This window comes from Panthera onca, chromosome A2, assembly GCF_046562875.1.
Source record: "Panthera onca isolate mPanOnc1 chromosome A2, mPanOnc1 haplotype 2, whole genome shotgun sequence".
In the NCBI taxonomy this organism is placed as follows: domain Eukaryota; kingdom Metazoa; phylum Chordata; class Mammalia; order Carnivora; family Felidae; genus Panthera; species Panthera onca.
Window position 1 is genome coordinate 38,536,466 of NC_138340.1, and position 10,778 is coordinate 38,547,243.

Here is a 10,778-nt window from a genome sequence, read left to right on the forward strand (position 1 = left end):
ACTTCCAGTTGTAAAATAAGTAAGTCCTGTGGATGTAATGGACAGTATGGTGACTATAGTTAACGATACTGTATTGTGTAGTTAGAAGTTGCTAGGCGTAGATCACAGGAGTTCTCAACACAAGAAAATAAAATTGCAACCACGCATGGTGATAGACGTGAACTAGACCTACTGTGGGGATCACCTTGCGATACATACAAATACCATACCACGTTGTACACCTGAAACTAATGTCACCTGTCAGTTATACCTCAACGACAGCAAAACTTTAAAACAAATCATATAAGAGGATCGATTATAAAAAGGGTCCCCGAATCAAAATACAGATAAATGCAGGAATGAAAGTTAAGTCATCTGGACCCCTGGATTTCTCTTTCAGCCCACAGACTATGCTTCAAAAACAATGTAAAAGGTTATCACACATCTTAACAAGGTGAGCAAGGAAAGGCTGGCTCCAAGGCGGAAATAAACAGTTGAAGACTGCTTAAAAATTTGGGGGGAGGGGCACCTGGGTGGCTCAGTTGGTTAACTGCCTGACTTCGGCTCAGGTCAAGATCTCGCAGTCCGTGAGTTCGAGCCCCGTGTCGGGCTCTGTGCTGACAGCTCAGAGCCTGGAGCCTGCTTTGGATTCTGTGTTTCCCTCTCTCTCTGCCCCTCCCTTGCTCACACTCTGTCTCTCTTTCTCTCTCTCTCTCTCTCTAAAAATAAGTAAACATTAAAAAAATTAAAAAAAATTTTGTACAAATCTACTGGAAGCCTCAAAATTGTCCACCAAAAAACTCAAGAGACACGGGCGAAGGATCTCTTTCCTCATTCCATGTTTTCCAGAAAACTGTAAAAGGGTGGAAAGAATCCAGAGAGAGGTAAGGAGGATTAAGAGGAGGGAAAACGGAACTTTTGAGGAAAGGTTCCAAGGGTCAGGATGGTTTTGCCTGAAAAGGCAGCCATAGGGAGAATTTTAGTAACTGTTTTCAAGTATACAACAGGGCACTACAAAGAAGATGCCAGCACGTTATCTTTATCAGCAGACAGGACAGAGGAGATGGTCTTCACCTGCAGCCAGAGTGGGCCAGGGAGTTTGGGGAGCCAGAGGAGTGAGTTCTCTACTGGACTGGACTACAGTATGGGACACCGTAGAATTCCTTGCCTTGGAGAGCTTTATACACAAACAACGCAGGTGTTACACACAACGCAACGAAGGTGAGACCAAGTGACCTTCAGCCGCCCCTTCCTACGATATTTCAACTTGTGGCTCCCAAGTGTGGCAATAAGGCTTTACTAATACTCCATTTCCTGCCCCGGGTTGGGGGCGGAGTAGGGAGTAAAATATTCAAGATACAGAAAGATCGCATCCAAGGAGGGGTTTACCAATGACAATGTTTTATAATGCACTAAAAAGGATGCCACCGTTCACCGGATTTTTTTTAAGAATGGCAGTAAATGTAAGCAAGAGAAACAGAAGCCCTGATGAGCACAATTACGCTTAGAAGAAAAATTAGGCCAAACGTAAGACGCCCTGAGGTCCCAATTCTGCTAAATGAACACACGGAACGAAGAAGTGTGGAGCGCATGTCCTAAGTTCAAGCTGAACTCCGGGATTCTCTTCACTTCCTTCAAGAAGAGGCATTTATGGCAGAAGGCTCAAGAACCAATAAAAAAGGTAATTTCACAATATCTCTGCTGTGTCCCCAATCATCCAAAGGGCCGAAGGCAGCTCTGTTCCCACTACACTGCACTACACTTGCCACGCGGCTGGTTTTCAATCGACACTGCTGTGTACTTCTTTTTTTTTTTTTTTTTTTTTTTTTTTTTCCTCCCAAGCTGGGCCTGTCGGGGTTTTGTAAAAAAAATTGCAACTCCACACCAGGCTGCTGGCCTCTGGTTGGGTTGCGATCAAAAGGAGGAGATGCTTTACGCTCCTAGAGAAAAAGGGGCCCCATGCTGGCACAAGGCACAGGTGAAGATTCTAAAAGCCAAGTACAGTTTAGGAAGGAGGAGGTCAGAAGCTCGGGAGTAATCTGGCCAATGGGTCCTGTGTATCTGTAATTCTGAAAAGTAATCCTGATGAGTGAGTTCTGATCGAAAGTCAAGCGTTTTTACTCTGTTGGCATTACGTGAAAACGGATACTTCCATTTCAAGTCTACAAAATTCTAGAACCCCGCTGCTCCAAATGGTAGCCACCAGCCACGTGTGGCCATTTCACTTTAATTGAGGTTCCATGAAATTAAAAATTCAGTTCCTCAGCTGCACTAAGCACATGTCAAGTGCTTGGACACCTCACTGACCAGTGGCTACTGCACAGGACAGCACAGGTAAATGAACCTTTTTACCATCACAGAATATTCTATTAAGCACCTCTGTGCTACAATATTAGAGGCTGAAGGACACTTGAGAAGTCAGCCAAATAATGTTACAGATGTAGAAACGAAGGCCCACACAGAGGGTACCTGCCCCAACAGGGAACGGTCATCTCTTCCCTTACCCCCCACACCAACGCACCTTGAACTAGAGAGGTCTAAGAGGGGTTACATGTGATGAGTCATGAGGGCCCTGGGAAAAACTAGAGAGGGAGGGAACTAACCTTAAGGAATTTAACAGGAACAAAAGTATAGGATGCAAAGATGGGGGCGGGGGGGGGGGGGAGATGTAGCATAAACAAAGGAAAACAGATCATTGTGTAGACTAAAGAGTCAAATGTGGCAGACATTTTAGAAAGGTCTAAGAAAATGTACAGTAAGAATGGAAGAGGAAATGAAGGATTGATTTTCAAGGTTCCTGTTTCAATTCTCTCTCCATTGCTTTGTAAGTAACAAACCGTGCTACAGGAGGTTTCTGATAACAGCTTTGTTTTTCTAAAATTCTGGGGAATTGGCTGGGCTCAGCTGAATGGTTCTTCTTTAGCTGGGGGTCAGTTATGCAGTTACATTCAGCTGGAAACTCCTGTGGCCCTCCAAGAGGTGGGCAGCTCTGTTCTGTTCCCTGTGTGTGTCCTCTGCCATCCCAAACATGGTCTCTCGCTTCCCAGAAGTCTAGGCTAAACTTCCCTGCGTGGCAAGTGTGTGCCAAGAGAACTAAGGAGCAAGCTGCCAAGCCTGGAACTTGCCAGTGTACCTTCTACTGTGTTCTATGACCTAAAGCGACTGAAGGGACTGCCCAAAGTAAATGTGGGCGGGGACACGGACTCCAGCTGTAGGTAAAGAGTGGCAAAGAAGGTGTGGTCATTCTTTTCTTTTTCTTTTTCTTTTTTTTTTAACAGCGAGAGAGAGCACAAACTGGGGAGGGAAAGGGAAAGGGAGAGGGAGAGGGAGAGGGAGAGGGAGAGGGAGAGGGAGAGGGAGAGGGAGAGGGGGAGAGAATCCCCAGCAGGCTCCACCCATGAACTGGGAGATCATGACCTGAGCAGAAATCAAGAGAGGGACACTAAACCGACTGAGCCACCCAGGCGCCCCTGTGGTCATTCTTAATCCATCACATTGCCCCCATACCAAGCTAAGGAATACTAATGAACTTAGTAGGAAATAGAAAACAAGAGAACAGAGGGATCAGAACTGTGTCTTAGGAAGAAAAAAACAAGTTTGGATAAGTGAAATAAATAAGAGAGAACCATCTACAATTAGGAGCACCTATCACTGAAGGCACTGGGGAGAAGGAGAGAAACATTTCTGATCAGAGTAACTATAAAAATGGTGCATTATTTACCCAGATCAGAAAAGCTTGCTAAGTAAAGGTAAGTCTTACTTCTGGACCAATTTAGAAAAATCCCTACCTGCAGTTTATGTTCAGATTCAAAAAGAGTAATGATAGCCAAGGGCCCATCCAAACAGACGCCAAACATACAGTCAAATGTACCTTAAGTGCTTTTTAACCTGGTTTCAATCATCACTTACAATTTTTTAAATTCTGCTGAACAGGTAGCTCCCTTGATTTAGAAAGTTAAACAACATTTACCATTAGCAAGCCATTATTTGGAAAGCTGAAACTGTATACTAAATTACAGGGTATAAGAGATACTTAGCTAACTGAAACCTGGCCAAAATAGTAGGACAAATGTAACTAAATACTAGCTTGGAATTCTAATTAACCATTGCTTCCCACAGTCTTTGTCTTTATATCTCTTTCAAAACAGACGTTATCAATATGATCCTTTCAGAAGGTCTAGTCTAAGTGAAGGAAGAGCCAGAACCTTTAAGACGTCTAATATTAAGACGGTGGAGATTTTTGGAATAAGTGCCCACTCTAGCGAGGTACTTACTGAGTTCCTGTTGCATGCCAAGTGCCAGAGATAAAGCCGAGCACGTGACAGAGTCCCCATCTTGTGGAAATGTACATTCAGCGGCCAAAGTCAAATTACCAGCAGATCCATCTAGGATCATTTCAGCTCATAACACATGTTCTAGCAAATCAAAATGGCGGAGATGAGAGGGTGATGCGTGCATGCAGGAGCTTCTTTACATAGAAGAGTCTTCCCTAAGCTCTCCAACTGTCAGATAGAAATTGAAGGCCCATACACGTTTGGTACCTCCAAGTTTTACCTGATTCATTAAGTTTCGTAATTCCTTTCCTCTTTGAGGTCCCTTCTGAGCTCTTTTAAAGGGTCATTTTAAAGTTGTGAAGCTATAAGGAACAGGGAAGGCAGTGGGGTAGGATGAGAGCATCCAGTTCCTAAGCCACCCACTGCTACTTGTCAATAGATGGAAAAGAACGAAGAGGCGCCTGGGTGACTCAGTTAGTTAGATGTCCGACTTTGGCTCAGGTCATGATCTCGCAGGTTTCGAGTGCGAATCCCGGGTCAGGCTGTGGGCTGAGAGCTCAAAGCCTGCAGCCTGCTTCAGATTCTGAGTCTCCCTCTCTCTCTGCCCCTTCCCCACTCTCTCTCTTGCTCTCTCTCTCTCTCTCTCTCTCTCAAAAATAAACATTAAAAAATGTTTTTAAACAAAAGAAACGAAAAAGCTTCCAGAAGAACAGAGTGTCTCCCTTACACCCGGTAATTAATTAGAGCACCTGGATGAATGAGGTAGGAGACCTTGTCTACTAATATTCTAGCGAGAGGACACTTCAGTATAAGAGTGCATCCCTCCATTTTTATTTTTCACCTTTCATAAGATCTTCTGGTGGCATTTATCACTCTCGTATCTACTGTCATTACCCCCCTAAGCACCACCAGCACATTACAAAATGTATCAACGCCAACAGAAAGAAGTCCAAAGAAAAAAAGCGGGTCGTCCACCTAACTGTGTTCTCTGTACTCATCCACACAAGCAAATATAAACTTAAAAGAAACAGTTTCTGAGTTAGAGAACTTTGAACGTGTAGAATATTGGCTTCGATAAAAACAACGTACACGAATAACAGTGAAATTAGTAGACTGCTTCCAGAATCTTTTTTTTTTTCCCCAGGCACACCCACGGTCTGTCTTTAACAGATCCTGGATACTTCAATGAAAAACTGAGGTGCCAATGATTTGCAGGCTAAATTAATGTTAAATACTTCAAAGAACTGGACAAATAGGTCGGCAGCAAAAATTTTATGAGTTCACTTCCTTCAAGGGAACTTGGAGAGCGGGCTTTTATTGCTGCGAATTCTAGTCACCCCTTCTACCCCTCAGCATCTGTTTGAAATATGTAGTAGACAATTGCTTTTTTGGCTGTGACTCAGGTGGTGGAAACACAGGACAAACAGACTACTGTATATAAGCTTTCCTCCAGCAATGAAAATTTTTATTAACTCTCCTGCATAGCAAACGCGGCGGCTGCTTCGTGCCCAATCTCCGCAGCATTATCGAGGAATCTGACTATTTACGAATTCTGGTGGCCGAGCAAGGGGGTGACCATGTTGAAACGCGTCTACTCTAGGTTTCTTCACGTTTCAGAAGAAGCAGGGCAAACGACGACACCAGCAAAATCTCGCGTCTGTTCAGTTTTATCATTCAGATGTGTAAAATTCCAAGTTAAATACTAAATAGGAGCTTTCCACATAAATATGTCAGTCTTGCCACAGAGGCCAGCCAAAGCAAACACGTCCCACGGTGTGAAGCTGCACGATTTTCATAGAAGCCATGCACTTGCCCGTTTTTAATCAGTTTTGCAAATTTTCTCCCAAGACAACAGAGATGTTAGAAAGCAACCCAGGGAGAGGAGTGAGGAAGAGTTCTCTCTCCTTCGCCATGGCGACTGGGGGGCGGATCGAGGGCCTAACGTCTGCCCGGCCAAACATGAGTCTGTAAAATCCTGCCCAGAAGAACGCTAAATTCCATCCCATCAGCCCAACCCCAAAACAAAGACACATATAGGCCTGGACTAGAAGCGTGCATGGATGTATCCCCAGCTGACAGGGCCGAATTTCAACAGTAAAAGGAGAGCTGATTCCAAAGCCCAACAAAACGCACTTTGCTAGACACAGTGACGGTCATTAGAAGAGAAACTGCCTGATCCTCGTCTCCAAAGATGAACACAATTTGTACAGAGAGTCTAGTCGCAAACTGGGGAATTGCTTTCATCAAAATCTTCTGGCCAAATCTACTTCACAAGACAGCGCACACTTTTTTATGGACGTGTTCTGTGTTTCCTGCTTAACAAATCGACTGCCCGTTTCTTTCTTTGAGTAAAGCTTACTTTCTCCCTTCGCTTGAAAACTAAGATACGCTTTATCTTACAACAAACACCAAACTTCCTTTGAACTTTAGATTCATGCCCCCACCCACCCTGGCCCATTACACTTGAAATTATTTGCCTCCAAAATTATAAAGTAAGGGAAAAAGCAAGTGGCTGAGAGGACTCCGGTAACAACTGTTTTTCTTCCTTAAACCAATTTACATAGCCTTTTTCCTAGTTGTCCCAAAATGCAGATTCTTCAAGGAATATTTCAGGCATTTAAACGGAAAGTGAACTCCCATGAATTTTGGCAAAAATAATGGAAACAAGGACTGAAACAAAAATATCCAATAAAACACTTTCTCTTTCCTGAAAGAGATGGAAAGGAAATAAAACACACCCTGAAAAGAAAATGATTTTATAAAACGTTACTAGGAATAGCTTTCACCAAATTGAAAGGGAGCACCACATTTTTTTTTTTTTTTTGGTAAAAAAAAAAAAAAAATCAAAACCTCTCCCAGATGACTGCTCTAAAATCATCAGCACCTCACAAATTTTTTTGTTTTGAGAACATTAAACTCAATTAATGCTTTCTTTAATATTCAAAAAATTAAGAAAGGGGGCCCGTTCTGCCAAAAGGCCTTTTTAATCATTTCAAATAAAAAAATAACTAAGTCGCAAAGGACTAAGCAGACATGTCGAAAGTGGTACAAAAGAGGGTACGTACTGATTCCAGCCAAGCTAAACAGAAAAAAACAAAAACCAAAAACCCCTTGGCTGGTGAATCGACATGTCACCCACCTCAGAGGCACCTGAGACGACCAGCAGGCCACCCAGAAAGTCCTAAACCGCTCGGAGGGCTCTGCAAAAATTCACTCGTGAGGTGGGCAACACCGAAGTTTCTCAGTCACTGGCCTGGGGCACTTCCTCATGACGATTTGCATTCTCTACATACAAAATGAGAAGCAGCATTATCTTTAAGCAACTGTGTGTGGCTGGTGGTCACAGAAACAGTCTGTTTGAGCCACTGATGGCAATCTCCCACTTAACAGCAGGAAAACACAGGACAAAAGACTGGTTAGGTTGCTGGACTTCAACACTGAAGTTCCCCAAAAGAAGGACTTGGGGTTAGAGCACTCCCCATGGGCGGAGACCAGTGCAATCTCAGAAGCATGAATGTGAAAAACATTTAGAAAAGAGAGCCCAACGCTCGGTTCCTCCTTCTCTCACTTGCCACGTGGCACAGAGTCTGCAGAGGGCGGGCTTCCGGGAACCCTAGGGCACACACCCAGCAATCCAAGGCTGCCCTTGCCTTCAAGAAACTTAGAGTTTTAAAGGAGAGGACAAACAGAGGAGAGGCAGCACAAGCGAGTGGGGCACAAGTGCCATTCCGGCGGGGGGCGGGGGTGTGCGGGGGTGAGGGACATCAAGGCACCACGAATAATGGAATAATGCGTGCCACCTGGTGACCTGTGATCATCCCATCTCCCAAAGACTTGCACAGTTGCGTTCTTTAAACTCTTCTTGAACTCTGTGCAATTAAAGAAATTTGGCAACGCATGCTAATTTTGAAAGGCACTCCCTGGGAATTTAGTAAAAGTTTAAACAACTTGTTTACATGTGTTCAGCCCATCTGTTTAAACAAAAAGTTTATTTTAAGAGGAGCAAATCTTGGGTGCAAGCTCCCTTTATGCTTGAGACCACTACTGACCTCTTATCCAGCTCAGTTTCCCTAATCTGCATTCTAAATCTCTTCTGTAAACAAAACTCGAATAACAACTTTTTATGATAAATGTTGTACACCTCTAAGATGACAGCTGCAAAATAAACTCGACTTTTATAACCAGGAAGCGTTCTAAACATACAGAAAATACTCTTTTTTTTTACACTGTTCCCTTCTAAGAAACCACACACAAAGAATTTTTTGTGTGTTTGCGTGCGAATGTATGTGTATGCGCATGTATGTACACATATATATATATATTCCCAATGATCATTCTGAAATGTGTGCATTCCCATCATGACCCAGTGTTTTCCAGCCCCATGATGCCCTCACTTTTGATTGTGGAGATGATGCTGAAGTGCACAGAGTATTTACTGATCCGGTTATCTTGTTCTGTGACAGGCAGAATCAATCAATCAAGGGGCTAGCTTTGCACTTACATATTCCAGGCACATCTCCGCACTTCAGGATACGAGATCACAGTGTTATCCAGCCAAATTTGATCAACAAATGCAGTTCCCCTGTGCCACAGCAATCTCAGATGAAGATGTTATTATGTGGAACTGAGCAAAGTGATAAAGACAGTACAGCGAGCTCCGAGAGGCCCGGCTGGACCTTACTGACAGCTTTTATATACCGAGGCGGCGATGTCCCCTTCTTCCAGGATTATAAAAGTTCCCTTGATTTGAAGAAAATCATGCTGTACATACTCTGGTGACCCCCAAACACTGCATTTCCCCATCTAAAACGAAAATCCTCAAGGAAGAAGCAACATATATTTAGTGTAACTGCAGGCAAAATCCTTTAATAAAGAGGATAATATTTAAAGCACGGAGGACATCCGCGTGCATTTTCACAGAGCTCTTCCGATGGGTGCTGTTGTTATTAACTGGTGTAACCTAAAACAAAAACATGGTTTCATCATTTAGTCGGGGTTATAAATAATTTTATGAACACCACATCTAGGGCATTGTGTGTAAGGAGGTGTCGATATTTTAAGTGGATTGTTGAAAAAAGTCCGAAAGAATCTTATTGTGCCAATAGCTTTTACTTCGCTACTGCCCTGCAGTTATTTTACATTATTTAATCCCAAATCCCATCTTTTGGATTCTACCTTCCTCTTGCATTTTAAATCTTTAATGGGAGCCTTTGGCGGTCCATGGGTACAATGATTAGATATCCGCAGAGAGAAATTGAAAAATTAATCATCGTTTCCATTTTATATTTTTGTACTACACCAAAAATTACTTACTTGTAGAGCTAACTTCTACACTCTTTGCAATATGTTCCTTAACATTGCAAATGTGGAGAATGATTTCAGATAAAGCATGTCCAAACTGAGCCAGTAAACAGCCTTAAGTTATTCTTTGAGATTTGTATTTTGGGTTTTCGTCCAAATTTCATTTCAATTCGTTTTAATTGAAATGCATTTATTGGTAGAGGTTATGTTACACGCGGCCTAAAACCAGGGCAAGAGTACCCAGGCTAATCACAGGAATGATGTTAAAATTGTTGATTATCCTTTTATGAATTTTCCTACTTAAATTACAACGTTTCACAACTCTGCAGAATGTGAAATGCTATCCACATGCAGTTTATTATAGAAACTGATATATGCATTAATCTGACCTTCCCCTAAATAGCTCCTGAACCACAGGCACGAAACAAAAAAAAAAAAAAACAACAAAACAATGAAAAAACACAAAACCACCTCAAGTCAGCTATCACATCGCGAGTACCATCACACTGCTAAATCTATTAACTTTGTTTTCTTTTTTTCGCTATTATTAAACTGGAAAGAAAAATTCAACTGGAAAATTGTGCCTTTGCTGTTCCCTTGTCATCATGTAATAAGTATGAGAAATATATGTGCAATGGCCAAATGGCCGGTAGACAAAACACCCACTCTAAGTGACGTACTGTTTTCCATACCACTCAGACAAAATCAAAACAACAGAACTGCTGCAAACAAAAACAAAATAACATTTCCCATCAGCATTCCAGACAGAGAAAATTTACAGGAAAAGAAGCTGGGAAAAGAACCAGAATGTAATAACTGCTCATACCTCCACTCTTGGTAGAGCCATTTCTTCAGACAAACAGCACTTACTTTAACACTGAAATGTTTAACAATTGATAAAATGTTTGCCAGTGTTGGGAGACTTTTTTTTTTCTTGTTCAGGCAAACATTTGCACTGTTTCAAGTGATGAAGTGCTTCTATAGAACGGAGGGGGTTATTTTTTTTTTTTTAAACAGGGGGAGACTTAGGTTAAGGGAAAAAAAAAAAAACCCAAACAAACGTAGGTTGCAGAAATGTACGGTGGCAAAGTGTGTCATTTAATGGGTTCCCCTTTCACTGAGAAATACAGAAGTGTCTCCTGGTCCGGCTAAGTCCGCTGGGCAGGAGGATGTAAAACTCACTTGAAAAACTGAAGATGATCATTTATAGCTGAGTCACATGTG

General features: G+C 42.4%; 1 protein-coding gene across 8 annotated transcripts in view; it reads right to left on the reverse strand.

Moving 5' to 3' along the window:
• FOXP1 (forkhead box P1) overlaps positions 1–10,778 on the reverse strand; it is a 506,962-nt gene that overhangs the window by 203,149 nt on the left and 293,035 nt on the right. The window lies entirely within an intron of this gene.